The sequence below is a fragment of the Petaurus breviceps genome, unplaced genomic scaffold, assembly GCF_028583685.1.
Source record: "Petaurus breviceps papuanus isolate PSGF00001 unplaced genomic scaffold, PetGlider_PUasm1.0 90847, whole genome shotgun sequence".
Classification (NCBI taxonomy): Eukaryota; Metazoa; Chordata; class Mammalia; order Diprotodontia; family Petauridae; genus Petaurus; species Petaurus breviceps.
Window position 1 is genome coordinate 20,276,044 of NW_027187360.1, and position 10,979 is coordinate 20,287,022.

The 10,979-nt window shown below is 39.3% G+C and overlaps 1 protein-coding gene and 1 pseudogene across 1 annotated transcript in view; one reads left to right on the top strand and one right to left on the bottom strand.

The window, feature by feature from the left end:
• The window catches only part of SS18L1 (SS18L1 subunit of BAF chromatin remodeling complex), a 259,676-nt gene that overhangs the window by 174,586 nt on the left and 74,111 nt on the right, over positions 1 to 10,979 (top strand). The gene's annotated exons all lie outside the window — the stretch shown is intronic.
• Positions 4,173 to 5,549, bottom strand: LOC138149329 (elongation factor 1-beta pseudogene; annotated as a pseudogene).

Below are 10,979 nucleotides of genomic sequence, written 5' to 3' on the forward strand. Positions count from 1 at the left end.
GGAAGTCATGGCATTCTATTGAATTGTCTCATTTGATTGGTACATTTCCTCACCCCTAGCATGGGACCTCAAACATGCTCAGTAAATATTTGTTGAGTGAATCAGTCAATTCCAGGCAGGGCAAAACAGCATGAGCAAAGGTATGGAGGTGGAAATGGGCATGGCAAATTACATAGACAGGTAGAAACCTGGTTCTAAGTAGAGCACCTGAGTCTAGGACACAAAAGAGGGATAAGAGGTGGGGGTGGGGTGGGGTGAGTGGTACCTACTGGTTCTCTCTGCTTTGTGATTAATTGGAAAGTGAAAAGATTGATAATCAGATGTTTTCTAGATTAATCTAATGAGTTGGATACCCTTTCATCATAAAAGGAGCAATCTGCCCTCTAAGAGGTATGATCTTTCTTTAAAATAGTATTTTATTTTTTCCCCCAATTACATGTCAAGACAATTTTTAGCATTCATTTTTACAAGGTTTTGAGTTCCAAATTTTTCTCCCTCTCTCCCCTCCCCTCTTCCAAAAATGGTAAGCAATTAGATATAGTTTATACATGTGCTATCATGTAAACCATATTTCCACATTAGTCACAGTTGTGAAAAAAGAAACAGATCAAAAGAAAAAAAAACATGAGAAAGAATGAAGTGAAAAAGTATGCTTTGATCTGCACTCAGAGTCCATCAGTTCTTTCTCTGGATGTGGGCAGCATTTTCTTTCATGGGTCCTTTGTACTTGTCTTGGATCATTGTGTTGCTGAGAAGAGCTAAAGTCATTCAGAGTTGATCACCAGTTGCTAGAACTGACTCTACTATTCAATAGCTGTGGGATCTATGACAAATCATTTCCCCTTTCTAGGCCTCAACTTTTTTTTAATCTGTAGTGAGGCTTGGTAAAGGGAATCTAATATCCCTTTTGGTACTAGCATTCAATGCTGCTAAACATCCCACCCCCACCTCCAGCAGGCAGTCTATCACTGATGTCCCTGCCTGGCCCAGGGGCCAGATTAGTGTCCTGGGTGATCTTTTTCAAGGAAGGCAAAAAGCAGAGATGATTGGCTCTTTTGCTGGAAATTAGTCTATGTGGCACAACAGGTCAATGCTCTTTGCAAAGCACCAGGGAAGTATCAAAGCAGGTGCCAAGAAAGGATCATTCCAAAGTGCCAGACAAGCAGTGGCCAGAAAACACAGGAAATTTAGCAGAGCCAGGGCTGAATCTGTGGAGCAAGAAGGTGGCAGAGTGAGGCTTTATTTGCTCAAGCATTTTTGAGAACCCTCTATTTGTCACGGCCATGGAAGCAGCTGGTTGAAGCAGCTGGTATTGACATCTGGTACCTAAGATTCCAACATTAAATCCTCATTCCTTCAGGGTAAGTAAGCATTGTGCTCTCATTGCTCCTCTTTTAGAATCCAAATGCCCCTGGGAGGTAAGTGGGGAGGGGAACAAGCATTTATTAAGTGCCTACTGTGTGTCAAGCACTGTGCTAAGCCCTTTGCAAATATTTCATTTAAAGGGAGATTTGGGGATTCCTTTAATTGTAAGCCCTTTAGTGAGAATCTATTTTAAATAGAGCCCTGAATTTTGAGCCTAGGGAGCTGGTTTTGAACTTTATCTCTGTCAGTTCTATCTATAGTATATATCTTTGGGTAAGTCACTTAACTTCCCTGGGCATCATTTTCCCTTTTATAAAATGGGAGCACTAGGCTCTATGGTCTTTTTCAACTCTGAATTCTATAGTGCTATAATTTTTTTAAAAAAAGTGTTATTGATGTGTTTGTTTTTTACAATACAAACATTTACAGATTACCCTCACCTCTTGAAAAGTCTCTTGTACCCAAGTAAAATAATTAAGTAAAATTAACAATATAGTGATTCATCTGAAAATGCATGCAACATTCCACATCTGCAGCACCTCCGCCAACATCTCTATTTGATTAAATTTTAAAAAATGAACAAAAATCTATTTTTTCCCTTCTACCTCCCACTCCATTGAAAAAGAAAATTCCTTGTAACAAATATGCCTAGTCAAGCAAAATGAATCCCCTCAATGACTATATACAAATCTATCTCTCTATCCATATGTATATAGTCTTATTCTGCACCCTAAATCTGTCATCTCTCTGTCAAGAAGTAAATAGTAGGTTTCATCAATGGTCTTCTGGAATCATGGATGGTCATTGCTTGGACATAATTCCTATACTTCAATGCTGTTGTTATTGTATAAATTATTCTCTTCATTCTGCTCATTTAATTCCTAATCAGTTTACAAGTCTTCAAAATTGTTTATTTTTGCAATATTGCTGTTACAGTGTAAATTGTCCTGATTCTGCTCATTTCACTCTGCATCAGTTCATACAAGTCTTTCCATTTCTCTTTAAAATCAACTATTTTCCCATTTCTTATAGAACAATACTGTTTCATCACATTTATATACCATAACCCATTCAGCCATTCTCTAACTGATAGGTATTCCTTTATTTGCCAGTTTTTTGCTGTCAGAACAAAAACAAAAACAAAACACAACCTTCCTTCTTCCATGCAGGGCCTGGAACAGAATTAAAAGGGGCAAAGCTACGAGGATCCTACAGACCTGAGGAGCGAGTCAGAGGAAAGAAACTGGCTGAAGTGGGGAAAGTTGGATTATCCTGTATGCGATAGAAACCAATGACTGTTAGTATCACCGGAAGTTATTTGGAGCACTGAGTTTTTGTTCTCTATCCATAACGATAGAGGAACTTCAGGTGACTGAAGCTTTGGAGCTTTGACCATCAGGTTAAAGAAACCTGTTGACAAGATACAAAGAAACACAGCTTAGGTTAGTAAAATAAGAGTCAGATGTAGCAAAGCAAAAAGGCCGGTTGCAATATCTCATCTCTGTTTACTCATTTTCAAAACCTCTAGGAATTCATTGCTTCCTCCTCTGGGAGCTGTGAGAATCTATCAAGAAAATAATGTGTGAACCAAATTGTGTTGTAATGCTCAGGGGAGCAACCAGAATCCAATTAGTTGAGAAGCTTTAAGCTGGGAGTTGCCTCTGACTTATGGGTGAAAAGCATGTTCGCTAACAAATAGCTGATTCCAAAGAAGCAGCAGGAAGAGTACTCTGAAGGGTGTCCAAGGTTAGGACCTAGGTGAGGCAGAGAGGTGCAGTGGAAATAAACGATGAATTGGGGGTCAAAGGACCTGGGTTTGGTCATGGACTCTGCTACTTGTTTTGTTGTTGTTCAGTCGTGTCTAACTCTTTATGACCCTATTTGGGGTTTTCTTGGCAAAGATACTGCAATAGTTTGCCATTTCCTACTCCAGTTCATTTTATAGATGAGGAAACTGAGGCAGAAGTATCAGGTGACTTGAGCAGAGTCACACAACTAGTAAGTGTCTGAGGCTACAGTTGAACTCATGAACATGAGTCTTCCTGACTTCAGGCCCAATGCTTTATTCACTACACCACTTAGTTGCTTCAGCTGTTTGTTACCTGCGTGCTATTTGCTACCTGAGTGACCTGGATCAAATAACCTCTCTGGGCCTCAGTTTCCTGATATATAAAGTTTTGGACTAAATGACCTCTGAAATCTTCTTGAACTCTAAATCTATGAATCTATGACACCTCAGTGCTACATAATTTCTATGAGAGATTTCAGGTTAGGGGAAGGGGATGTGAGGTGGGGAAAAAAGAAACTGCCCTTTTGTTATCCTCGACTTTCCTCTCTCAAACTTCCAGGGGATTCTCTATATGCTAGCATTCTGGGGTTTGGTGAACAAGTCTGAATACATTTTATTCATACCCTCTTATACTTCATAGACCAGAGAGGGCATTCTGGGAGAGTTCTCATTGTCTTTGAAGCAGATGAATTGGAACCTCTTCCTCACCTTGTCCCCTTTCAGGGACAGGTCTTCTTTACATTGATAGCTGATTGGTGATCTCATTGATATGGCTACTTCCTACACTGGTAGAAATTGCAACCTATCCACATTCCACATCTTTTTCTCCTATATGAGTCCTGTCCTTATCTTCCCATTAATCATCCCTGGAGAATCTGCCCAAGGTACTGGAGGTCTTCATTTAGGCATTTTATCATACTGTGAGTTACTGTAACTCTTGGACTGTTTGCTAGCCAATTGTTGTTTTTCTTGCTTATAAATATTTTTATTTAAATGCAGTTTTCAAGGATGGCAGGTTTTAGATCTTATTGAAGGCAGCAACATCCATGAACTGTACAGTCTTCAAAGGCAGTTATCTGTCCCAACTTTGTCATCTTCAACTACACACTATCTGTAGTTTCTTTTTTTTTTTTTTTAAAGCAATCAGGGTTAAGTAATTTGCTCAAGGTTACATGGCCAGTTATTTCTGGATGTGGTGCTGAGTGTCTGAGCCCGGGATTTGATCTCTAGGTCATCCCAATACTGGAGCCAGTGCTCTTACTCGCTGAGCCACCTGGCCACCCCTAAGCAATTGGGGTTAAGTAACTTGCTCAAGGTTACACGGCCAGGTGTTTCTGGGTGGCTGCTAAGTGTCTGAGGCCGGGATTCGATCTCCAGGTCATCCTGACACTGGAGCCGGTGCTCTTTCTTGCTGTGCTACCTGGCTGCCCCTATCTGTAGTTTCTTGATGCCATTTCCCACTGGATTTGGTTTAGAAGAGCCTCAGACCAAGCCATCTGCCTGAGTGCTTCTGACACATTACTCCAATTTTTCCATATCTGCCTCATCATCCCAAGGTTTTATATCCAGTAAGAGGGAAGACTTGGCAACAATTGCAGGGATTTTTTTTTTCTTTTGATTCATACTAAGCAAGGAGTTCTTCTCTCAGCTTCTTTGCTTCTTCACTTTCCTCATCATCATCTTTGCTGTTGGTAGTGCCACCACTTCCTGTGGTATCTTCCATATCAGCAGGCCCATACTTGCCCAAAGCCATCTTTATTCCTGGCAAGATTGCCTTTTGCATCTCATAGGACTTAATGTGGTTATACCAAAGACTGCAAGTAGTAGGCCTGAGTCTGCTTCAAGTACATCTACATCAGACTATGACGGCACATACCCTTCAATGTAGCTCTTGTCTGCCAGGAAGCTGAGGTGCTACAGGCCTGCAGGTCTCTTGAGATCCACTGAGCCTGGGGTGGGAAAGGAATGCAGTACACACGCAAGTACTGGCTGTTGGCTGAAAAATGGTGTTACCTACTTTTGATATATGACCTGCCTACCTCCTTTTCTAAGCAAACATTTCTTGTGTAATGGAGTTCTGGCACATGTGCAGATCCTATCAGCTTGCTAGTATGGTATCTCACATGGAGAATGGAGAATGCTAGGTTGGTGTTGCTGGGGAAATCATGATAATGTGTGAGAGAGGTACATGTGTGGACATCTGCAAATGGTTCAGGCCGACCTGTCAGATGGCTAGGAAGAATGTTTTTCCATTGGCTGTGTAATCTGAACTGTCAGCATTTTCAAAACATTCAGAGTCAATTCTGGCCTGTTCTTTGCTGCACTCATATCTTGAAGAGAAAGGTGATTCTTTCCTCATGTCTCTGTAGTCTGTACTCCGGACCTCCTCTACCATGCTCCAGTCTTCATCCTGAAGGCTTCTTGCAATCCTGGAATTCACACATTGGAAATACCCTCTATCAGTTTCATTTTATGTGCTGTCCTCTCTATTAGAATGTAAGCTCTTTAAGGGCAGGGACTATCTTTCTTTCTAATTGTATTCATATTTCCAGTTCTTAGTATAATGCCTGGCACATGTAAACACTTAACTAAATTCTTGCTAAAATTTGTGGTATATACTTGTGATGGAATACTATTGTACAATAAGAAATGATGAAGTGAATGGTTTCAGAAAAACCTGTAAAAACTTATATGAACTGATGCAAAGTGATGTGAGCAGAGCCAGGAGATTTTTGTATATAGTAACAGCAATATTGTCATGATAATCAACTGTGAAAGACTTAGCTCCTCTGATCAATACAATAATACAAGACAGTTCTGAAGGGCCCATGATGAAAAATGGCATTCTCCTCCAGAGAGAGAACTGATTGTCTCTGAGTTCAAATTGAAGAAGACCTTTTTTTACTTTATTTGTTTTTTGCTTTTTTTTTGCAACATGATTAATATGGAAATATGTTTAGCATGACTTCAAATGTATAATTGATATCACAGTGCTTGCCTTCTGGAAGAAAGAAAAGAGTTTAGAACTTAAAAATCCTAAAAATTAATGTTATAAATAAATAAATGGTGGATTAAAAAAAAATGCTAGTTGACTAACTGACTGACTCCGGGTGTCTGAGGAGACTAGTGATCAGGTGGAAGGTCTTACAGCCTTCTTCCTTCTCTGAGGCCACATGACCTCACAAGAAACAAGGCCTCTTTTGCACTTTCATTCTTTCTTTTCCATTCTAGATAGGAATGGAGTTTCTGACCTTAGAAGTTTCAAAAGCAAGGAGTAAAAGTCATAAAGATCTAGGAATCTAGGCTAGGTGTTACAACCAGTCCAGCACTGAGATCATTTGGAATAACCAAGGTGTTATATTCAGGGGAGACTACACCTCCGAGTATTGAGAAGAATATTTGTACATTTGTTCTTATTTTCTTTCAGAAATAAATATGGCTTTGTGAAACCTATCCAGTCATAAGTAGTTAAATGGAAATTGGATGCTAGTTGCTAACCCCCTAAAATATGGGGGGACATAGCCAGTGGGGGCTTAAGTTGAGAAGAGAGACACTTTACAAACTCCTCAGGATACCCTAGAATTCTGAGAGGTTATGGAGTTCACCTGTCCCTAGAGATGGACCACATTACATACATATTACATATATACATACATACATACCATATTACATTTAGATAATTTTTTTTCTGATGATTCTTATCTACATGTTATCACTGGTAATACATAGCTACCATGTATCTATCCATTGACCACAAAATTTTGATAAGTCTACTCTAGTATATTTGAGAAGTAAGACACTTGAGCCATTCTATCCATCTTTGTTTCTCTCATCTACTTGATCTTCTGAACGACAGTAGTATTTGGTACATGGTATTCTTTTCCAGTTTACCCCTGCAGCTATTTTGATCATTGTTGCAATCCTGATAACCCAAATTCTTATTTCCTCAGTGTCTTAAATTCCACTCATTTTATTTACAGACCAGCTTGGTCACAAATTAGATTTCACCATCTCTAATTCACTATCTACTACCCTAGAACCCTTTGCTTTCATGACTTTTTGCAGTTCTCCAAATGTAAATCATCATCTCTGGGTAACTGCTAACATTTGATTTTTCCATTCTTGCTTCAAGAGTAGAAACTCCTCCCTAAACTTCATTATATAAAATTGCAAAGTTGATCTGACTTCACGTACTAAAAATTTATGTCACAGAACCTCAGCTGAACCCTCATCACTGTTCATCAATCCTATGCCACCCTTATTATCTCCCTTATCGCTTCCCACCCCACTCTAGTTACCTCTACTCATGCCATTGATTTCCTACTAGTTACTTTGACTCAACTCCAGGTACTCTGACTTTGATAGGCCAGCTTTTGCCTTGTGTTGCTACAATCCAGGACCTATGCCTCTTCCAGCCTTCTCCATGGGATGCTGCTGTGTCAAACTCTGCATTTTGCTTTCCATCTCTGTTTTATGTATTGTCTTCCCTCATTAGAATGTAAGTTCTTTGAGGGAAGAGACTGCCTTTCTTTTATTTGTATCCCTAGCACTTAACACAGTACCTGACAATATGGTAAGTATTTAATAAATGCTCAGTCTATCTATCTATCCATCCATCCATCCGTCCGTCCATCTATCTATCTATACTTTAAAGTCAAATAATAACTGTTCCATACCTTTTATTCTACAGTCATGCTCCAATTACAAACCAATACTTTACTTACAACAAACAACCTAATAAGATGTAACATAGTAGATGCTTAATAAATACTTATTGACTGACTGATTTTCTACTTCACTGAAAATATTAAAGCTATGTGGTATGAACTCACTCAGCTCACCTCCTCTATTTCTGAAAATGCAGCAGTAACATCTATTCTCTCCTCCATTCTTCTGGTCATAGAAGAAGAAATTTCCTCAGTCCTCTTTATGACTAATGTCTTTAGAAAAGGAAACTATTTGTATAAAAATATTTATAACAGCTCTTTTCTGTAGTGACTAAGAATTGGAAATTAAAGGAAAGTCCATCAATTGGGGAATGACTGAACAAGTTGTGGTTTATGATTGTAATGGAATATTATTGTGCTGTAAGAAATGACGAGCAGAACGATTTCAGAGAAACCCAGAAAGACTCACATGAACTGATACGGAGTGAAGTGAACAGAACCAGGAGAATATTGTACACAGTTACAGTAATATTGTATGATGAGCAACTGTGAATGACAGCTATTATCAGCAACACACTGATCCAAGGCAATGCCAAAGGACTCATGATAAAAAATGCTATTCACCTCCAGAGAAAGAACTGATGGCATCTGAATACATACTGAAGCACACTATTTTCTCTCTCTCTCCTTTCCTTCCTTCCTTCCTTCCTTCCTTCCCTTCCTTTCCCTTCCCTTTCCTTCCTTCCTTCCTTCCTTCCTTCCTTCCTTCCTTCCTTCCTTCCTTCCTTCCTTCCTTCCTTCCTTCCTTCCTTCCTTCCTTCCTTCTTTTCTTCTTCCCTCCCTCCCTCTCTCTCTTTCTTTCCTTCTATTTTGTGCAAGTTTTTTTCCACAAAATTACTAAAGTAGAAATGTTTTTATATGATTGCACACATATAACCTATACCAGATTGCTTACTATCTCAAGAAGAGGTAGGGAAGGGAGGAAGGGATAGAATTTAGAACTCAAAACTTAAAAAAAAAGGATTGTTAAAAATGTTTTATATATAATTGGAGGAAAATATTAAAAATTTAAAAAGTTTAATGCTTTACCTGCACCCTTGATCATCTCCTTCTGACTTACCTCCTTCAGGACCTAGCTGCAACAGTAATCTCCTCTTTCTTCTTTGTCTTCAATCTCTTTTTCTTTTCAGGTTTATTTCCATCTGCTTACAAATATATTCCTATCTCCCAGCAGATCTGGGAGAGAAGTGAGCCTGGGAACTCCTCAAATGAAGTTTCCAAGAAGGAACTCACCAATGGGGGGTGGGAGGGAGGCACAGGAATGGAGGCATCTCCTCATTGAGAAGGCAGCTGGGGTTGAAGTGGAAAAGCCTGGAGATTCAGGAGCAGAGCTGGGAGAAAAGTTAGTTAATGAATAGTTAACGGTGATTAATAAGCTTCCCATCTCTAAAGATTTCAAACTCAAATGTAGGCTGAATGACCCATTTGTTGAAGATGTTGAAAAGGATATTTCTGCTCATAAGTGGGTTGTGTCAATGACCTTTGAAGTTCCTTCTAACTGAGATTCTATGATTCTAAGGCATTATTTATATACTCATGGAGTTTGAAATTCAACTAGAAAGACAGAAGGGATGGGGAGGCCACTCCAGGTTCTAGGTTGTAGGGAGACAGCCTGAGCAAAGGTACTGAGGTGGGAGTGTGAATATATATTCTGTGGTGTTTTTTTCTGTCCGGGATGTGTCTGGCACTGCATTGGCCTGTCTGGCAGTGCTTATGGAATTCAAGAATCCTCATTTAAGTGATAAGTAGAACAATTAGCATCTTTCAGAGAGGCATCTGTCTGAGAGGCAGAAAGAGAGAGAATTACTTTTTAAGCAGATTTTAAAATAAGGGATAACAGGATACAGCTTTTATGTTTGGGTCTAGCAAAGTGGGCCATCTGAGCTGGGTCTGTGGGACAAGCCCTTGTGATCATTCAATCCAATTCAACAAATACCTTAATGATATAGTGCTAGACCTCTAAACTTTTTTTATTGTGCACTTCATAAGCAAAACATTTTTGAGCAACTCCCCCCACCCAATATACTCATATATATTTATATTTAACAGAAATACCCAATGCTGGACCTTGGAGGGCAGGAGTCCTTTCTCTTCTTCCCCTCAGTGACTTGTCTCATCTCTAGGCACAGACCCTTGACCAGATTCAATCATTAGGTATAGTCTGGCATTTAATGAGAGAAAGTAGGCTCCCTTTTTTCATACTCTTTGGTTTATTACATCCCCACTCATTGCCCTGGGGACACTTAAAGCTTATATTTTGCCTCATGTCTGCGCTTTTCCCAAAGGGGAAAGCAGAAAGGTACTCAATGTACAATATTAATCAGGTATGAGACAGGTATTATTTCCTCACACAAAAGATATGCTAAACACAGGATTAGGTAACTTAACTTAAGACTATTGTCATGTTCTCCCTGGAGGTTGATACTTAAACCTCATCATAATATATGCAGTTTTGGGGATTGCTGAATAAGGTATATTGTTATACTTGACTTCATCTTTTCACTGTCTCCTAAAAGTTCATTCTTATTGGTCACCCAGGTCAGGGCTTGGGGTCCTCCTCTGAAACTCTTCAATTGGAGGATTTTTAAATAGAAGATTGTGTTTCCAAGCTCTTAAAGTATGCAGATATGAGAATTTTTAGAGGTGACAACACCCATAATTTTTAACAATCCAGAATGCAGAGACTAACAGTCTTGGAGGAGTTGGTCATCAACGATGTGAGGTCAAGGACAATCTTAGGTCTTGACTTAAGGACAAGAGTTGAGGAAAGAACATCAGTTTTGGCAAATAAGAGATCATTGGTAACTTTGAAGAGAGTAGCTTCAGTTTAGTGAACCATCAGTGATAACAAGGAAGTTGAGGACCTGGGATACCAGACAGATGATGGTGTCCTTAACAGAAAAAGAGAAGTTTCAAAGAAACATTGGCCCAGGGAAGCAATAAGATTTTTGATGAAAATTTGCACCCCATTTTGTGTGGTTCACTCTGATGAAAAATGAAATGTATAAGGGGCAACTCTTATTCAATAGTCACTGCCCCAAAGCACTGAGTCCACCATACTAAAGTGGTTTTAGGGGGTAGTATGTAGTACATTGTTG